This window comes from Ranitomeya imitator, chromosome 3, assembly GCF_032444005.1.
Source record: "Ranitomeya imitator isolate aRanImi1 chromosome 3, aRanImi1.pri, whole genome shotgun sequence".
Lineage (NCBI taxonomy): Eukaryota > Metazoa > Chordata > Amphibia > Anura > Dendrobatidae > Ranitomeya > Ranitomeya imitator.
In genome coordinates this window covers 724,606,728-724,626,425 of record NC_091284.1, presented here as the reverse complement: position 1 = coordinate 724,626,425, position 19,698 = coordinate 724,606,728, and positions in this window count along the sequence as shown.

Genomic DNA, 19,698 nt, shown 5'->3' with positions numbered 1-19,698 from the left:
GGGGCTACAGTACCCGGCTGCGGGATTACCACCTACATGCATTCCGTTGACATACTCATTGGATTCATTACAAACCAGGTTCCCCGGCTTACTTGTACAACTGTTATCATCACCTTGGGGGAACAACTCAGAATGTTCCCATTTTCTATTATGTATGTATCTTTCCAATACTACAGGTTTGAAAGCATCAGAGGGAGGGGCGGTTGTACTGAAACTGAGCTGTAGATTTTCTGTGGGGACCTGTCCTAAATTAGTTAATCCAGTCTTATTCCTAGGGACCCAGGCTCCACCCTTATAGGCCAAATATTGTAGATGTGTACTACTCCCTGAGAGATTACCCTGCCACCAAGGAAATTCTACCCATCCCACAATTGGTATGGCGATTGTAGTATTCCATAGCCTAGTATTACCAGTTTGGTTGTTGGCCAGGTTGTCTGAACAATTAGGCCAAGCGAATATTTCTTCTGCTGATACGGGAACTGCTAGAAAAGGTATACTTGTGGCTGATACCGGCGAATGGGTACAGATCCAACAATCTGTCAGGGTTTGTGTATTGTTTAACAAGTCGTGCACTAATTTTCTATGATGTTGTACGAATCTATTGTTCAAAGGGGCTAAAGAATTTAGTCTTTCCCATGCCTTCGTTGTGGTTAACATTATTAACATCAATATCATGAGTTTTATACTGCTTTTTTGCAATGGCTTGCATGTATCCATGATGCCTTTCCTTCAAGCTTGACTGATGTAGGTGTTGTCAACAGGACTTGGAAGGGTCCGTCAAATCTTGGTTCAAGAGCCTTTCTGGTGTGTCTTTTTATATAGACTTGATCACCTGGTTCCATCTTGTGACTTCCTTCAGTGTTGTCAGGATCTGGAAGGGGAGCAAAAACTTGTGCATGCACCTTAGTTAATTGTTTCTGAAGATTTTGCACATAGGAAGTCAGTGATTCAATATTTAACACAAGTTGCTGTGGAAAATAACATCCTAAATTGGCAGTCCTGCCAAACAAAATTTCATATGGAGACAGTTTAGTCTTACCCCTTGGGGTATTGCGTATTGAGTAAAGGGCCAGTGGAAGGCATTCTGTCCAAGGCTTTCCTGTTTCAGCCATGGCTTTCTGTATTTTTAATTTTAAAGTTCCATTCATGCGTTCTACCTTACCAGAACTTTGAGGATGATACGGAGTGTGTAACTGACTTTCAACACCCAACATTTTTAGTACATTTTGAAATATTTCTCCAGTGAAATGAGTACCCCTATCTGACTCGATCACTTCAGGGAGACCATAACGGGGCACCAGTTCGGTAACTAGCTTTACAGCAGTGTTTTTAGCTGAAGCCTTCCGAACTGGATAGGCCTCTGGCCACCCCGAGAACATGTCCACACACACCAACACATACTCATACCCATTACTCTTTGGCAGCTGGATAAAGTCTATCTGCAACCGTTGAAACGGGTAGAGAGGTCGGACGTGGTGCTTCATAGGGGTCTTTGCTGTCTGTCCGGGATTATGTGTCAGGCATATAGCGCATGCAGCACAATAGTCTCTTGCGTAGTTGCCAAAACCTGGAGCCAACCAGACTTGCTTTGCCAGTAGTGTCATTGCATTTGCAGACACATGCGTAGGGTGGTGCAATCCACCAACTACAATCGGGTACCAGGCTCTAGGTAGACATATTAGTCCATTTTTCTTCCAAATTCCCTCTTGTTCTTCTGCCCCTTCCTTTTTCCACCTGTCCCTCTCCTCTTCTCCTGCATCTTCCTGTGCTTGTCTCAGTCTATCTTCAGTATTTTCTGTGAGGTTTACAGTATGGACCTGTTGTAAGGGTTTGACTGCTGCTGCTTTGGCTGCTTTATCAGCCCTATCATTTCCCCTAGATTCCCTAGTGTCGAGTCTCACATGTGCAGCTACCTTGATTACTGCTACTTCTTTTGTTTCTTGTGCAGCCTCTAAGATCTGTTTGATCAGAGAAGCATGTTTTACAGGTTGTCCTGACGCTGTCATGTAACCTCTAGCTCTCCAGATTACTCCAAAATCAAACACAATACCATGTGCATACCTAGAATCAGTGTATATATTAGCTGTCTGGTTCTCAGCTATTTTAAGAGCTTCAATCAATGCTGTTAGTTCTGCTTCTTGTGCAGATTGTTTCGGTGGAAGCGGTTCTGCTTTGAGAGTTTCAGATTCTGACACAACTGCATACCCTGTATGGAAGTTACCTGTGTCATCTGCAAACCTACTACCATCTATAAACAGCTCTAAATCTGGATTTTGAAGTGGTGTTTCGGATACATTGGGTAAGCCTACCGTTTCTTGTAAAATGAGCTCTGTACAATCATGTGTGTCTGTAGGGAAAAAATTTGTGTGTGTATCAGTGTCCTTATTCCCCCCTTCAGACTCGAGAGGTAGCAGTGTAGCTAAATTGAGAGTCTGAAGCCTTGCAAATGTGATAGTAGAGGGGAGCAGCAAAGAACACTGCAGCCGCAAATGTCTGGCCATGGAAATGTGTTTTGGTTGAACCTGGTTTAATATCCCATAAACATCATGTGTAGTTTGAACTGTGAGTGGATGCTCTAGGACAATTTCTGATGCTTTGTCCAACAATAGTGAGACAGCAACAACTACACGTACACAGGTTGGCGCTGCTCTAGCTACGGGATCTAACCTTGCTGAAAGATATGCAATTGGTCTTTGTTTCCCTGCATGCTTCTGGGTAAGAACTCCTGTAGCATGGGAATCAACTTCTGCAGCCATAAGCTGAAATGGTTTGGTGTAGTCTGGTAGCCCTAACGCTGGAGCTGAAACAAGGGCATCTTTTAATTGTTGGAACGAAATCTGACCTTCTTTTGTCAACAAATAAGGTTCACTTTTTACACAGTCATACAGTGGTTGCATTAGTTGACTGGCATGTATAATCCATTGTCTACAATGAGACACTATTCCTAAAAATGCTCGTAGCTGTTTATGATTTCTAGGCTCATTCATCTGTCTTATTGCTTCAGTTCTTTGAGGTGTAAGATGCTTTTTACCTTGAGAAATGCAATGACCTAGAAAGACCACTTTGGTCTGACAAACTTGTAGCTTTTGTCTATTCACTTTACACCCTTCTTTTTCTAGAAAACATAGTAAACTCACAGTGGACCTTTCTGCAGTTTCTAGATCTGGGCAGCAAAGTAGTAGGTCATCCACATACTGCAAAATTACTACCTGTGGTTCGGGTTCAAACCTCTGGAGGACTGTTTGTAGGGCATTTGAATAAAGAGTAGGGGAGTGTATCATTCCCTGTGGAAGGCGTGTCCACGCCAACTGTTTGCCCTTAAATGTAAATGCAAACAAATGCCAACTTTTGGTGCAAAGGAACCGAGAAAAATGCATTTGAAAGATCTATTACAGTAAACACTTGAGAACTGGCTGGTATCTGTGATAGTAACGTATGAGGATTGGGTACAACTGGGGTGATTGGATCTAGAACTTTGTTTATTTCTCTTAGATCATGTACCATACAATATTTGGGCATAGAACCCTTATCAAGAGTTCTCTTCTTGACTGGATACAGAGGAGTGTTAGCAGGTGATTGTATCTCTACCAAAACTCCTTTCTCTCTATATCCCTCTATCTGTTTTGTAATCGCTAGTTCCTGCTGGGCACTCACAGGGTATTGTCTGAGCTGTGGGAGAACAGTTCCTGGTTGCACAGATAGTTTTACAGGAGAGATATGCAATAATCCCACATCAGTGTCACCCTGTGCCCACAGTGTTTCTGGGACCGTTGAGAGGTCTAGATCTGTGGTGTACTCTTTTTCTTCAGTATAATCCTCAAAAGCCTGAATTCTGACATATTGTTCTAATATTTCTGCATCATCAGGGATAGTCAGCATAACTGTGCCATCTTCCCTAAAATTGATGTTAGCTTCTAATTTCTTTAGGACATCAGTTCCCAACAAACATGTTGGGGCACCTCTGGCATACAAAAATCTGGATGCAAAACATTTAGGTCCTAATGAGACCTCTAGGGGCACAGTATATTGCAGTGTTCGAATTACCCCATCATAACCCTCAGCCAAAGTTGTTTGCTGTGAAACATCTTCTGGGTTCGGAAGAAAATCTTGATTCAAAATTGAGGAAGTTGCACTTGTATCTATCAAAAATGGAATCTCTCTTCCCCCCACATTCACCTGTATTATAGGTCTTCTAGCTGGTAGGGAAGTTTGTAACACATTGAGTCAATCTGAGTCTGGTATGGGACCATCCACTATGGATGTCTGTTGGGTGTCTGAGGGCTTATTCTTTGGTACAAATTTTCCTGATTTTATGTCTGCCTGCTTCTTTCTACATTCTTTCTGGAAATGTCCTGGTTTCTTGCAGTAATGACAGGGAAAATTATGTCTTGCCCTTCCACCTGTTGTGTTTGCTTGCGCTATTCTGACAGGCTTATGATTTTCTCTTAAATCCAACTCTATCCCTACGGCTTTTTGCCTGGCCAAGTGTGGGTCTTCCAAGGTTCTCCAATCAGGAGTTGCAGCCTTAAGTTTTTCCTTTACTTTTGGAGACAATCCATCTATAAAGGTTTTTGTAATTAACCTCATCATTCCTGGAGCGGTTAGATCTATTCCTTCATCTCTAAAATTCTCTACCCCTAGATAATATTCATCTACCGATTGTCCAGGTCTCTGAGCCACCACTCCCGTTGTTCCTCTCTGCCTCTGTTTCTGCCTCATGAAAACTATTAAATGGTCTACAAATTGTGTTCCTGATTCTATCGTTTGTAAGGCACCTTGTCCCGCTTGTCCCTCTTGTAGCTCCTGTCCCACCTGTGGCCTGTGTCCCTGTAGATGTGTTAGCAGTTCCTGGAAGAGACCAGGAGTCATTTTCATTCTACATAATTCCTCTCCATCTGCCCAGACTCCTGCATGAGTCTGCATAATTTGCTGTATATACTGTGAGAATCTAACTGGGTACTGGGTAGGATCTGGTGCATTATGTAGAAGAGACATTCCTTCAGCGGGGGACCAAGGGAAGTATTGTCGGGTTTGGTGATATCTAGTTGCCATTGCTCCATCTACACCAGTTTCTCTGAAGGGTTTCGGTACTATCCTAACAGGAGCTAACAATTGATGACCTCTGGGGGCCCCACAGGCAGAACATTCAGTTCTCCAGTCTGGATTCTGCTGGCCACAATTTTTGCACACCCATCCTTCCACCCCATTTAACCCAGGATATAAATTTGGTTTGGTTTGTCCTCCTTCAGAAGGTACAAATGGTTGAACATTCGGATCTAGGTAAGGAGGAGGAACTGAATGAGTCGTGGCACAACATTTTCCCGTACCCATACTCCATTTGGAAGTGTCTGGATCATACTTCCAATTCTCCTCTTTAGCTGTTTTTGAGACCTTTATCATACAGTGTATGATTTCTTCCCACCCATTGTCTTTGATAATTCCACCTCGTTCTTTACTCAGTCTTTCCCATTCAGTGCTAAACATAAGTGCTTCTGAAATTCCCAATTTTTCTCTTACCCTTCTGATCTGCCTTCTGACTGTCTTTCCACATCTTTCCTGTATGATATCTTTTGCTTCTACTTGTCCTAAGACGGATTTTGTCTGTTTATTTCCCATTTTTCTTTTCAATAATAGCTACACTTATCCTAGGTGACGTTTGGACAATCACCTCACTAGAGTGATGTCTCGTTGTCTTCTTTCCTAGGGAGCTAAGATATTGAAGGGCTGATCTGCTCCGTTCTTTCTAATGTGCAGAATAAACTTGATTCCTACAATGCACGCAAACAGGATCAGCAACACCAAACAGATCACCAAACTCTCCGTCTCTGTTATCATACTTGTCCCAGGCTCATGGACTCGTGTCCTGGGCTCATTCTATCAAACTCTTATCCAAAAATGAAGGAACAAGTTTCTCAAAGAGAGTCAAGCATGGGCGGAGGTCTCCCCGAAAGGACGCAACCACATGACCCAGTTAGGCTGACTTCACTAATAAGACTTGTCCTAACAATTTCGGCTTATTGTTCTACGTACTTTTATCCTTCTTTCATAACATGCCACAACCTTCACACTTGTTCACACACTGCCAGGGACAGGACTCATAAATCTATACAATATGGTAACCCGAGTTTTATAGGTATCTACTCACTACTAGACTAACCCAGCGTGACACGGCTCGTAGAGATCTTTCGGATAATACAGGGCAGATAAAAGAGAACTAATAATGTCTCTTACCTGGCCAGGTTTTTCAATTCATTTGCCGTCCATTATCCCAGATCTCCGTTGTCCGTATCCGTAGGTGAATCTCGAGTAGACACTCTCGCCTCGGGTCCCTGTTTCGGGCGCCAAGAAATGTTGAGTCCTCTTCCGTCCCTGGCTTCCTGGATTGAGGAATCCAAGTAAATGACACGCAGCACAAAGGTTGTGTGTTCATAAACAGGGGTAGCCCCGGAGCACGCCTGCCTCACTGGGCGCTGCCCCTTCTTTATATAGTAAGAAGTTAGGCATTTACAGACATGCGCACAAGCGCTCATATTTCATAATCACTTACAAAGCAAATCTATACTAGTGAAAAGTTACAATATCTGGTATGTGGGTGAAAGGCTACAATATCAAGGAGAAATGCGCGCGTGATTACTTCTATAAAAGGAAATGTCAAGTTTGCTGTGCAGAAGCAGATTTCATCTGGGAGACAAAATGGATCCTTTGGTTCAGTCTGGTCTCCACAGTTTCCTCCGGGTACTCCGGTTTCCTTCCACATTCCAAAGACATACTGATAGGGAATTTAGATTGTGAGCCCCAACAGGGACAGCAACGATAATGTGTGCAACTTGTAAAGCGCTGCGGAATATGTTAGCGCTATATAAAAATAAAGATTATTATTATTATTATTGATTTAAAAAAAAAAAAGCACACTACCTGTATGGGCACCCTACAAAGCAACACCTTATAAGTGGGCGCAGTTGTCACTAAATATCCTATCAAACATGTTGGGATTGGGAAATTTAAGGGTTCTAGTCGAGCCCTAAAGTCCAGGGCTGGACACAGGACTCCAGGAGCTTGCATAGGGCGAGTTTAACAAATGTACTTTTCAGAGCACTGATCCTACCCATACTTTATAGGATAAAGCCTCTCCTAATAGCCCTTTTTAGGACATTCGACAATAACTGAACTTCTGAGAGCTCCATCTCCAACCGTCTTTTTTAAAGGGAACCTGTCAGCAGGATTGTGCTCCAGACCGGCCTGTGGTGGTGATGGGGGGGGGGTCTTCATGTGGTGCTCTGCTTAGGTATTCATCTGTATGGCTCCTGACAAGTCACTGATCTCTCAGTGACCTGCCCCCCTATTTTACATAATGAATATTATATATATTTTAAAAAATAACCTTCTGCAGGCAGGCAACTGCGCTGCAGCATGATCGCATCTATATTGTGTATTTATTGTTTTTGATGGTATACATAAATTTAAAAAAACAGTCTGAAAATGGCGCCAGCACAGTAGCAGCTATCAGGAAGCCTTGAAAGGGCATCTGCGTTACTGTGTAGTTTCCATGGCCTATGCTCCACATGGAAGCTGAAGTCCTGGAGCGCTAGAAACCAACTAGTTATCCGGGCATTCTTTTCCTTTCTTTCCCTCATCCATCTCAGGGGTGCATGGTCTGATACTAGCCTGAACCTCCAGCCTAGCAAGTAGTACCTCAGAGTGTCTACTGCCCATTTGATGGCCAAGTATTTGGTTTCCACGATAGCAAAATTCTTTTTACAGGAGGAAAGTTTCCTGTTTAGGTATAGGATTGGATGTTCCTCAACATTTATTTCCTGGAACAATACAACCCAACCAGACGTCTAAAGCGACTGCCTTTACCACAAACTCCTTATTGAAGTCAGGTGGATCAAGATCGGCTGTTTACACAGAGCGAGCTTCAACTCTTGGAACGCCATCTCAGCTTCAAAAGATCACTTGGCCATTGACATCTTTGTGCCCTTAAGAAGGTCGTTCAGGGGTGTGGTTGTCATGGCAAAATTTGGGATCTAATTTGTTCACTTGCAGCTTTATTTCGCCCCTCACAATGATAAAGCTTAAGTATTTTGCTTCCTCCTTCCCCATGGTGCACTTCTTTGAGTTTATGGTAAACCTTGCCTCCCTCAGCGCATACAGTACAGCCTGGACCTTCTGCAGATGACTTCACCAATCCAGACTGAAGATCTTGATATCGTCCAGGTAAGCTGTGGCATACTTCTTGTAAGGGGCTAGGATACGGTCGATGGCCCTCTGAAAGGTGTCTGGAGCTCCCTGCAGCCCGAAAGGCATTTTGGTCTAATAGAAGCAACTGTCAGGTGTAGAGAAGGTCGTCTTCTCCTTGGCACTTTGGTACATGGGAATTTGCCAGTACCTTTTCATTAGGTCAAGGGTGGTGATGTATTTGGCTGACCCAAGCCTCTCAATGAGTTCATCGACATGGGGCATCTGATACGCATTGCACTTGGACACCTCATTCAGTTTCCTATAATCAATTCAAAACTGTCATTCTCTATCGGGCTTCGGCACAAGGACAGTGGGACTGGACCAGCTCTTCTTTGACTCTTCAATGATGCTCAGGCTCAACATTCTCCTCACCTCCTTTGAAATCACCTTGTGGTGGGCTTCAGTAATTCAATATGGCTTTATGTTTACCTGCACATGCCTTTGCGTCAGGATTTCGTGCTTGACGATCTGTGTACATCCCGGCAACTCTGAAAACAAGTCTCGATTCCGCTTAAGTAGTTCTCGGCACTGTTGTTTCTGGGCCGATTATAGTCTCTCTGTCACTGTGACATCCTCGACCTTGGCTTTGGGATTAGCCTCAAGCATGTAACTTCCACCAGTTCCCTGGCTCGCCATAGCTTAAGCAGGTTGACATTGTACACCTGATAGGGTTTTCTTATCCCTGGCTGGTGGAACTTTTAGTTGACATCATCCAGCTTTCTGACCACTTTGCATGGCCCCTGCTACTTGGCCACAAATTTACTTTCTACAGTCGGAATCAGCACTAACATCCGAACACTGGGGCTAAACTGTCTCAGTCTTGCCAACCTATTGTAGACTCTTGCCTGGGCCTCTGGTGCCTGAAGAAGGCTCTCTCTCACAGTAGGCATTACCTTCGCAATCCTTTCCTGCATCTGGGCCATATACTCGATGATGCTCTGGAGGGGTGTACCCTCTGAGGGTGCCGGCCGTACAACAGCTTGAATGGAGAAAACCCCGTAGAGGCCTGTGAATGTCACATAAAGGGGCAGGATGGCGTACTGGGACCCACACCTGTCCCTGTCTCTATAAAGGGGCCCTGACTTGCCCTTATCTCAGGGGTACCTATAATGGTTAGGAGGCCTGAGCCGCCAGCGTATCCCTGTCTCCTGTGTAGACCCTATCAGTGGCCCCCTCTCCCCCCCCAGGAAGGAGGACTGCACAAAAATAGCAAAACGACAAATAGACAGGGAATACAGACAAAGTAACTTAAATAGCAAACACCCTGAAAACTCACTCAACCACAGAGGAAACACTAAGTAGGAAAAAAAGGGGGGGGGGGGAGAACAATGGAGAGAAAACAGGTTTAACATGCAACCAAATAAGCAGACAACAATCTAAGTAGATAAACCTCCAAGCTCCAACACTACGCCCCTTCACACTCCAAGCCAGGCAGCTGAACTGATCACTGACAACAGATGTAGTCAAAGCTAGGTCTATATAGAGGATGAGATTACAAAATCCAATTCAGCTGAGAGACCAAGCTCTCAGCAACTTCAGCAACAAGGTTAACTCCTGCACTGCTGGCACAAGGCAGCCAGGTCAGAATTCAGGAGAAGAGCTTCTGTTCACTGTGTGTGAACGAGGCCCAGAGCGCTGCGGTTCTCTGAAGCCTCTTAGTCGCGGTAGCCCCGTGACAGTGGAACTTGCTTAATGGAGAACAGCAGATATGGGAGTAAGCAATCCCAGTTTCAGCCTTCCTTCTCCACGACCTTCTTGAGCATTGACTCATAGTTTTGTTGGACCTCTCCACCAGGCCATCTGTTTACAGATGGTACACCGTAGTCCTGAACTGCATAATCTGGAGGGCCTTACACGACTCCCTAATCACTCTGGACATGAAAGAAGTTCCTTGGTCCATCAGAATCTGATTTGGCAGGCCCTTCCAGGAAAAAATATGGACCAGCTCTCGGGCTATACTCCTGGCAGAGGAGTTTCTCAGTGGTACTGCCTCCAAGTACCATTTTGCATAATCCATGACCTCCATGTTATATTGGTGCCCTCTGACGGACCTAACTACGGGTCCGACAAGATCCATGGCAATGCGGTCAAATGGGACCTCTATAACGGGTAATGGCACTAGGGGACTATGAAAGTGAGAGACAGGAGCAGATAGCTGACAGGTGGGTCAGGACTGGCAATAATTAACAATCTTGCGGTGACATCCAGGCTAGTAGAACCTCTGAAGGACCCGCTCATGGGTTTTTGTCTACGCCTAGATGCCCACCCAAGACATGAAAGTGGGCAAGGTCTAACACGCTACAACTGTAGGGTCCAGGTACTAACAGTTGCTCTATTACCTTCCCCCTCAGTTTAGTAATCCGGCATAGCAAGTCCTCCTTTACTGCAAAGTATGGAAACCTGGTGTCAGCCCCTGGCTCTTGATCAAACCCATTTAGAACAGTAACATTATCAAACGCCACTTTTAATGTAAGGTCAAAAAATTCCCCCAGAATCCTCCAACTCAGGAATGGTGGCCTTATGGGTCGCTGTCTCGTCATCGTCACCAGCAATGACACATAGGGGGATCTCATCCACCTCCGACTGCAATGGAGATTTTTTTATCGTCGAAGCTGCTCTTATCTGAGTAATTTGGCACTGCTGCTTTTCGCCATAAGTCCCAGAATAAGCTAAAGGTCTGCCCTATTATAGCTGAGTGTAACAGGTCTTTAACTACTTCGACTTCTTGGGACTCAGTGCCACAACTCGTTTTTATGGTCACTCTGGTGACAGGGTAGTCCTTGTTGTCTCCGTGAATACAGCAGATGCCCATGAGCTTACTGGGGATGAACTGGGGAGGTAGTGTGGCCCTTACCAGGATGACCAAACTCCCCGAGTCCAAGAGTCCAGACATCCGTACCCCATTTTTGGTCACAGGACATTCCTGTGGCCATTCGCTGGGTTGACAGTCTACACTGCAGTCTTGATAGGCAAAATATGAACAGTGCCTACCTACGCTGCAGTTCATCTGTTCTGCGGATATGGGACAATGGACGGCTATGTGCCCAGGATTGTGACAACATGGCAAAGTAAGTCCTTCCCAACTGCCTTCGACAACCCCTCAGTTGTGGCTCTATTACCCTTTTTTGAAAATCAGGCTTCTTTTGGGAACCCCAGTACAAGGATGTGCCAATGCCCGGTTTCCTTAAGGACTTTTCAGTCACCTGGTACCTCTCCACTAGGCTAGGTTGTCCATAACAACGCACTTGACCATCTGGGCTGGGGTGGAGGACTCCAGCTGCAACCACTTCAGTTGAAGATGTAGCAGGTTGAACATTTGGGAGCGAGGGGGTTTGTCATCGTGACTCTGTGTGCTCTGACAGACATAGTTACTTTTGAGCGTGCCAATATTTTAGTTTTCAGTTTGGCATACTCCTGTGCGTCCTGTAAGGCCAGGTCACAATAAGCTTTTTTGGCGCTTGACTGCTCCGGCGACAGCTTCTCCCACTCTGTAACACTATCAAATACGATTAAAAACGCCTCAATATCATCACCCGGGATCATCATTTGCATGGCACATCTTACCGCCTTCCGGAAGTATGAATCATCACCTGGACTTGCGGTAGGAGCAGTAATTTCTATGGCAGTAATGCATTTTCAATGTTCTAGAGTAATCATTCTTGGTAAAGGTGCAACCTTTATCGTTTTTCAACTTGCAGTAGGAGCAGTCACCCTGCCACACATTGCTTCAATCAGGAGCCCCAACTACTGGAATTAGCTGGAATTGTTCCTGCTGACGCTGATTCTGACATTGCTCCTGCTGTCACTGCTGCCGTTGCTGCTGCTGCTGCTACCACTGCTGTTGGAGATTAGTCTGCAGTAGGTGCTTCAACATCTCCTCCATGTTGTCTGCTTTTAATCTTGCAGGCGACTCCACCCAAGCATGCAGTTTGTCCACAGTCGTCACACATACTTCCTTGGGTTTGAGGTCCAAAAATAATAACAAGGAGTTGGATAACACAATAAACTAGCCAAAAAAAGGAAAACTCCATGGAAAAACAATAAGGATCTTTATTCAGTACAAATACACAGACAATAAAATACAATTAAAAAGGTTAACTACAGAGACTGATGAAAGTGGTCATTATACAGCAGATTTCTGTGCCCTTCAAATAATGTGTTCAACAGTATATATATATATAAGATCAAAAATATGCAAAACTAAGAGATATAGTACGGTCCACATAAATAATTGTAAACCAGGTGGCTCAGAACTGTGTGAAAAACACAGCTGAAAAAGCTGTCACAGGACACAAAATATCCCCCCTAGTGGTATAATGTTAAACAGTATACAAATTACTACATGAAATGGATGCAATGCAAAATAGGTAATCAAAAAGGCTTTGAAATAACATTTTAATATGAAGATGTTAAACTACTCCAGATAATGTCACATGGTATAGAATGAAAAAATTGCTAGTGCAATAAGCATAATAGTAGCAAACTACTGGTCAAACTACTGGTGCAGTACAAACAAAGGCACACAAATGTCAGGCATACTCCAATGAGCTGAGTAAACATACAAAGAAAATACTTTAGAAGGTAAGTAAACACGTGATAATTACCAAAACAGACTCTCTGTCACGCGTTTCAAATCAGTGCTTCATCAGAAAGGGTAGGTATATGTATGTATATCATATATAACTTTCTGGGGAAGTTGTCTGCACTTCTAGCACCAACTATGGTAGATCAACTCACTCGGCTGCTCAAAGAGGTAGTTACAGGAACGTTTTCCGTTTAAGTCTTCAACTGGTTTATTAAAAACGCACTGCATAAACCAGTTCAAAATTAGATAAGCATACACGGCCCTTCTGGTATAATGGGAAAATAAAATAGCATAGTGTACAGTCTGTGTGGCTGCAGGCTTTGCCCATTCCTGGAAAAAAAACAAGGTTATGATCTCTTTAACACAAGCACAGCATCTCATCTTCAGACACACCAAACACTAAATCCAAAGGCTTCACTTTTACCTTCTGAACCAAACCCTGGGGTGGAGATATGGTGGACAGCCTTCCACCCACTCTTAAGCTGTTCACCAAAACCTAGCCCTGTTATGGCCGATAAAAACCTCTCAGCACATAACTTGCATGAGCATACTTCCAGGTTCATATCACTGAGGCTAACTAACATGCTCAGTGACACAAATCTCTCCTCTAGTATTTTACCAGTGATCTTCTCACAGTGTGCATAAAAGCGCGGTCGACCACAGTTTAGTGCACCTCTGAAAAGAAGGACACCAGTGAACTGAGGCCAGATGGAGCCTAGAGTATCTCTGCTGCCTCATTATAGTGAATGGATTCCTCTGAGGTTTCATCTGAATCACGTTATTTGGAGATTTAAATGGACACCCCGATGTAAGTGCCCAGTGTAGAGCACAGGATAAATGTGATTGAAAATGTTATCTAAAATGTTCCCAATAAAAGCTTCAACTCAATCCACAAAAAAGCAAGTCCCCACTCAGGTCTATCATCTGTTAATGGAAATATAGAGGGCTTCCACGTTACTGGTAGCACAAAGGCTCTGGAAAAGGGACATGGCTCCTCATCCCACAAAACAAATCCAGTGAATTTTATGCTCCCAAATCCAAATTCTCCCTCCCTTCTGAGCCTCACAGTGTGACAGGGAGATACTACCCAGCCTCATCTCATCTGCTCAGTACAGATTGGGTTACAATGAGGAGGTACAGGCTGAGGAGTAGGAATAGGAGATGGCTAGTACCCACACAAGCTTCGTCCTGTTTCTCCTCTATGGACAAGCTGAGGAGGGGAATGATGAAGAAGAGATGGAGGAGAAGGAGAGTAATCATCATGGTGGAGACAGGAAGTGTTGGCTAGAGGGACCTAAGCACACATGGCAGACTTTATGTACCGCTGCCTTTCCCGTGACCCTCACGCTACATTCATCTTGGCAGAACAATAATGTGGAATAAGGCAGGGTCACCAACATTGTTAATTAAACCCAATAAGGGTATGTTCATATATAGAAAGCAATGGGACCAAAAGGAGGACCATACTGGACAAACTGCAGTAATACAACCAAAATCAGCAGAAAGAAAGCAGCGAACAGTCCAAAATTATAAAGAATACAAAAAAAACTTTATTAACAATAATGCCAGATAAAAACATGACAGAGGGACAGAGCAATCCCCGCGCTACACAAAGCATGCACCTAAGCGGGCAGGGGATAGGTGTCTACAGTGCAAAAATATATACACTACTAACCCTACACAAACAGCTCATAAGAAATCAAAAGTTGTGCAGGACTGACCTAGTATAGCCAAATATACTTAGAACCGTATGGTCCATAATTTAATAGCAACGCCCATGCACAATATCTAGTATATACATACCGGGTAAAGTAGAGAAATCACTCGTATGGACTGGCACCTCACCCCTGTCCTCCCCGACGTGCGTTTCGGCTAATGCCTTTTTCAAGGGGTATGCTGGTGACAGGCTGGGTAGAGTATATAAAGGGAAGGGGCACACAGTGATAGGGCTAAATTCAACTGTCTAACCAATAGTAGCGGAGTACCTAATAAATCCGCTCCTAAAACACCTGATCGCCACACAGCAGAAGCCACACGGGGCCCCATGTGCTCCCGCAATGATGGCGCCATGATGCTAGGGCAGAAACAGCACTTCCGGGATGCTGTACGATGACAGGGCGTCCGCACATGCGCATTTCGCACCAGTCGGCCATTTTTAAGAAGACCATGAATAGAGATACTATGTGGCCATTTTGGAGTAGACTATATTGCAGATAACTGCGCGGCCATATTATTGAAGTCTGCAGTGCAGATATTGGGGGGAAACCTGATCAGTAGTGCCCATAAGGAGCAGGTAGTTTATATAATAAGGAAAGAATCTCTAATATCTAATATAGTCCCTGGCACAAAAGGTAGCCCACATCAGTGCATCCATATAGGGTGCAACTGAATAGCGCTGCAGCCCCATAAAGTGAATATATAAAGCAGCCAAATCTATATGGTACGATATAATATTAGAACAGCCGGATGCGGATTAAATACAGGTCTATATATAGTCATTGAAGACCACATTGAACAAGCCCAAATGCAATAAAATATGAAAAATAAGAATAGAAAAACAAAGAAACCAAAAAGCAGAGGAAGAAATCTATAAAACAATAATAACAATCAAGGAAACGGTAGGGATAATCAGCATAACAGATATATCGGTGAGTAACGGAACCAAGTAATCCCATTCTCTATGGACTAGATCACTCAGGTACAAAGTAAGTAGTCCATCATAGACAGACAGGAGGTGTCCACAGGAATGCATCTAGGTAGTAGCAGGAAATTTCTTTAAACGGCCTAGTTACACATTGTCCGTTACTTCATCCTCTGGACGAGTATATGTGGTTCAAAAAAAATCCTTAAGTTGCTCCCAGGATAGTAACCGATAAGTCATCCTCACGTGCCGCGATCATCAATACTATAATAAAAAAGCACCCATTAAAATCACAATAAAATAAAGTACATGCGGAAGTGCACACAGAGATTTATCAAAAGCAACCAGTGGACTACAAAACCGGGGCAAATGAAATATTTTCATTCAGACCCTCCGGATAGATAGTCTGGAGACGCCAAATCCATTGCGTCTCCAGCATGCCGAGTCTCTTGGAAAGCTGGCCCCCCCTGATGTTAATTCTTAGGGCATCAATCCCCCTAACCCTTAACACCGTTGCATCACATCCATGGTGCTCCCAGAAATGTCTGGGCAGCGTTTTAAGCATCGAAGAATCCGTGTGGTCACGTGCCGCCTGTATACCCAGAACGTGCTCCCGAATACGGACCTTTAATTGACGGGTAGTCAATCCCACGTAAATAAGTCCGCAGGGGCAGGTGGCATAATATATGACGTATCGTGTAGTGCACGTAATATGCGTTCTGATGGAATACACCTTGGCACCCTTTGAATCAACAAATGTGTCGCAGGTATCCACATTGGGACAGGCGACACAGTGGCCACACGGATTACATCCGGCCCTGGGGGTATATCTCTCCAGAAAGGTTGGGGGACGCTGGCTCACATGATGACTTTGGACCAGACAATCCCGGAGGTTTCTAGCACGTCTGAATGTCACCGATGGCCGAGTAGGGAGAAATTTCCCAATAATCGGGTCCACCTTCAGGATTGGCCAAGCTCTCTCCAAAGTCTGGCGTATCTGATCTGATTGAAGGCTGAAGGTGGTGATAAACCTAGTTTTTTCATTGGCACCAACAGAGGGTCGACTAGGAGGACCATAGATTAAGCTATCACGAGAGGTATGTTTAGCTCTTAAATAAGCTCTTTTTATGGACCTACCACTGTAACCACGCTCCCTAAATCTTAGACGAAGTTCATCAGCTCTTTTTTCAAAATCCCCCATATTAGAGCAAATTCGTCTAAGACGGAGAAATTGCCCCACCGGGATAGATTTTATCATGTGTTTGGGGTGTCCCCAGGTAGCGTGTAACAGGGTGTTAGTCAATGTTTTTTTACGGAAGATATCCGTATTTAGAATCCCCCTCATATCTCTCTTTATTGTAACATCTAAGAAGTCAATGGATTCAACACTCGACACAAACGTGAGGTGGATGTTTGGCCAAAAAGAGTATTGTTTGTTCACCCTCGTAGACCCACGTTACAAGGGGAACTTTGCATCTCTTCCTGATGCGGAGAGGTCTTCTAAAATGGTGCTATACCAGAAGGCCATTGTGGAAAATATGTTGAAAAAATTCCCAGACGCTAGTAGCAGGGTGCAAGCTTCCTTGCCCAACCAAGGAGGAGAGGCAAGGAAGACATACACTAGGCACAGCAGAGCCAAGGGTACACTGTCAAAAGCCTGGGCCAATTTCATGACACCCTCCATGACCTGATGACCAGGAGAAAAAAGTTTTTAAAGATGGTCAAGCAATACCTGGACGACAAAATCAGCATACTCCCTAATTCCTCTGCGAGCTCCAGCTATCTGGTCTCAAAGCTTGACACCTAGCATGAGCTGTCCCTCTATGCCTTGAAGGTGTCATGCTGCCTGTAATGACCAGAGGTTCTAATAAGATCCAGTGGGACACAAACAGAGACTGAGGCAGAAATCCCAATATTGTCTTTACTAAAATTACAGTAGGAATGAGATTTAGTATTTGAAAGAAACAGACTGAAATCCCCTTATAGAAAACATTCAGCCGGAGCTGAAATCAATATGCCAATCCCAAGGTTCCCTTTTTGAGTGTGCTACACTGGAATATAGAATAAATTTACCTATCAAAAAAGTCAAATCATTAACTAAGAAAACAGGTGCAAATCGGCTGAGGTGGTATTATGGGATCCCCTGGGATGGCACACTGAGTATAAATAGATCAAAACCCACAATACAATACCTATAGATATAACAGGAGCTCCAAAATACTTAATCTGGGTTTACCCGGGTATCTATTATTATGGTACCGTTAACCTGAGGGAAGTCTCTACTCAGGCATATAACTTGCATGGGCTTCATACCCTGGCCTGTACCTGTGTTCTGTTACTCCCGTCTCTGCCACCCAGTGGGGCTTTGTACCCTGGCCTGTACCTGTGTTCTTTATCTTTTGTGTCTGCCACCCAGTGGGGCTTTGTACCCTGGTCAGTGCCTGTATCCTGTGTCTCTTTTTTCTGCCATCTGTATCCTCGTTTCCGTGCCGTGCATAGCGCCACTGACTCTTTGGCACCTTACTGACAGGACGGACTGGACTTTTTTCTATGACTTGAGACGTCTCCATCTATACCTGTGATCCGTTTATTTGTTCGCTACACATTGGTATGAAACCCTGGTCCTATGGAAGTCTGACTGTCATATTTTTGATTATTAAGGACATTGTATGCAGTTTATTATAGTCCATACAAAATGTTGATGTTTCTGACCAGTATGGGTACTTCATGCAGCTTATTACGGTCTGTGGGAAATTGGGTTATTTAGGGAGGATAAGACCCAATGAGTATTGTAGGTGGGTGATTTTTTCCCCTGTCTCATGTTGATGTATTTTTGTACCATGCCTTAAAGGTATATACCATGTTGGGGACCCTCCTTATTGTTTGGAGGCGTTGCTTTATCTCCTCCACATCTAGCCCCCTCAGGTGCCAAAACACATTTTTGTCAGTGGGATGTTTTTACTTGTGGTCATTGTGGGTATTTGTTTGCCTTTTAATTGTTTTTAATGTTTATGCTTGCTTATCTTTCTCTAATAAATATTTATACTTGGTATTTAACTATGGTCTCCTTGATCTCCAATACAACTTGTCTTGTTCTATTGATTGAGTTGAATCAGTCCCCGCTCCTACAGTCTAAACAGGTCTCTACCTGTTCCCATATATCACTCACATGTGTCAGTGTTCCTGTCCCTTCTGTCTCATCTGTGCCCGCCTGCCAGTGTTCCATCCCGCAGTGGGATCAGCAGCCACAGCCAGACACCACCCTGGAGTGGTACCTGGTAGCTACCTGCCGCACAAGCCTGACCTCACCATCAGAGGCTCCAGTGAACACCAAGGTAGCTGCTTAGTCATGTCCCTTCCAGGGTAGTCTGGTTTGTGGCACAGTGGGGCCACACCCCCTCGCTCACGCCATCCAGTCAGGGCGTGAGCGTGACAATAATATTGTTTTGAACATTTATCATATTGAGGCCTTGAGCATCTGAGCAGTAGCTCTTGGTTGTTTTTTGTAATTTATCTGATAACTGCACAGTCCGACCTCCAGGTGAATTTGTTGGGAAATTCACTCCTGGGAAGATTCTCAACTTTCTTGAATGGTTTCCCATTATGAATCTTTCTCAGTGTAGAAGAACTACCTCTAAATTGTTTGGAAATGGCCCTATGACACTTCCCCGATTGATTGGCTTTAACAATTGCTTCTTTAAGGTCACTGTGTTTTTTTCTCCTTGGAATTTAGTTGACAAGTCTGAATACAAAAAAAACAGGAAACTGAGCAAACCTCTGCTTTTATATAGGTTGTCATACTTGCACTTGCTGATGAACACCTACTGTATTCTCACCCATCCCTTGTAGATTGTGAACCTTCGCGGGCAGGGTCCTCATTCCTCCTGTACCAGTTATGACTTGTATTGTTTAAGATTATTGCACTTTTTATTATGTATACCTCTCCTCACATGTAAAGCGCCATGGAATAAATGGCGCTATAACAATAAATAATAATAAATAAATAACAATTAATCAAGGTCATTTGATTAGGAACATCTGGCTGCTACTTACCCTATTAATACTTCTTTTGAATTTTTACCTAGGGTTTCTTAAATAAGTAATATGTAATTGTCAAGTGTTTTTGTTAATCTCTCGTTATATTTACCTAATTCCAAGATCTTCTGAGGATCAAATTTTATTATAACTATGTCTTGATACAGAAAACCATTCAAGAATTCAAGGTGGGTGT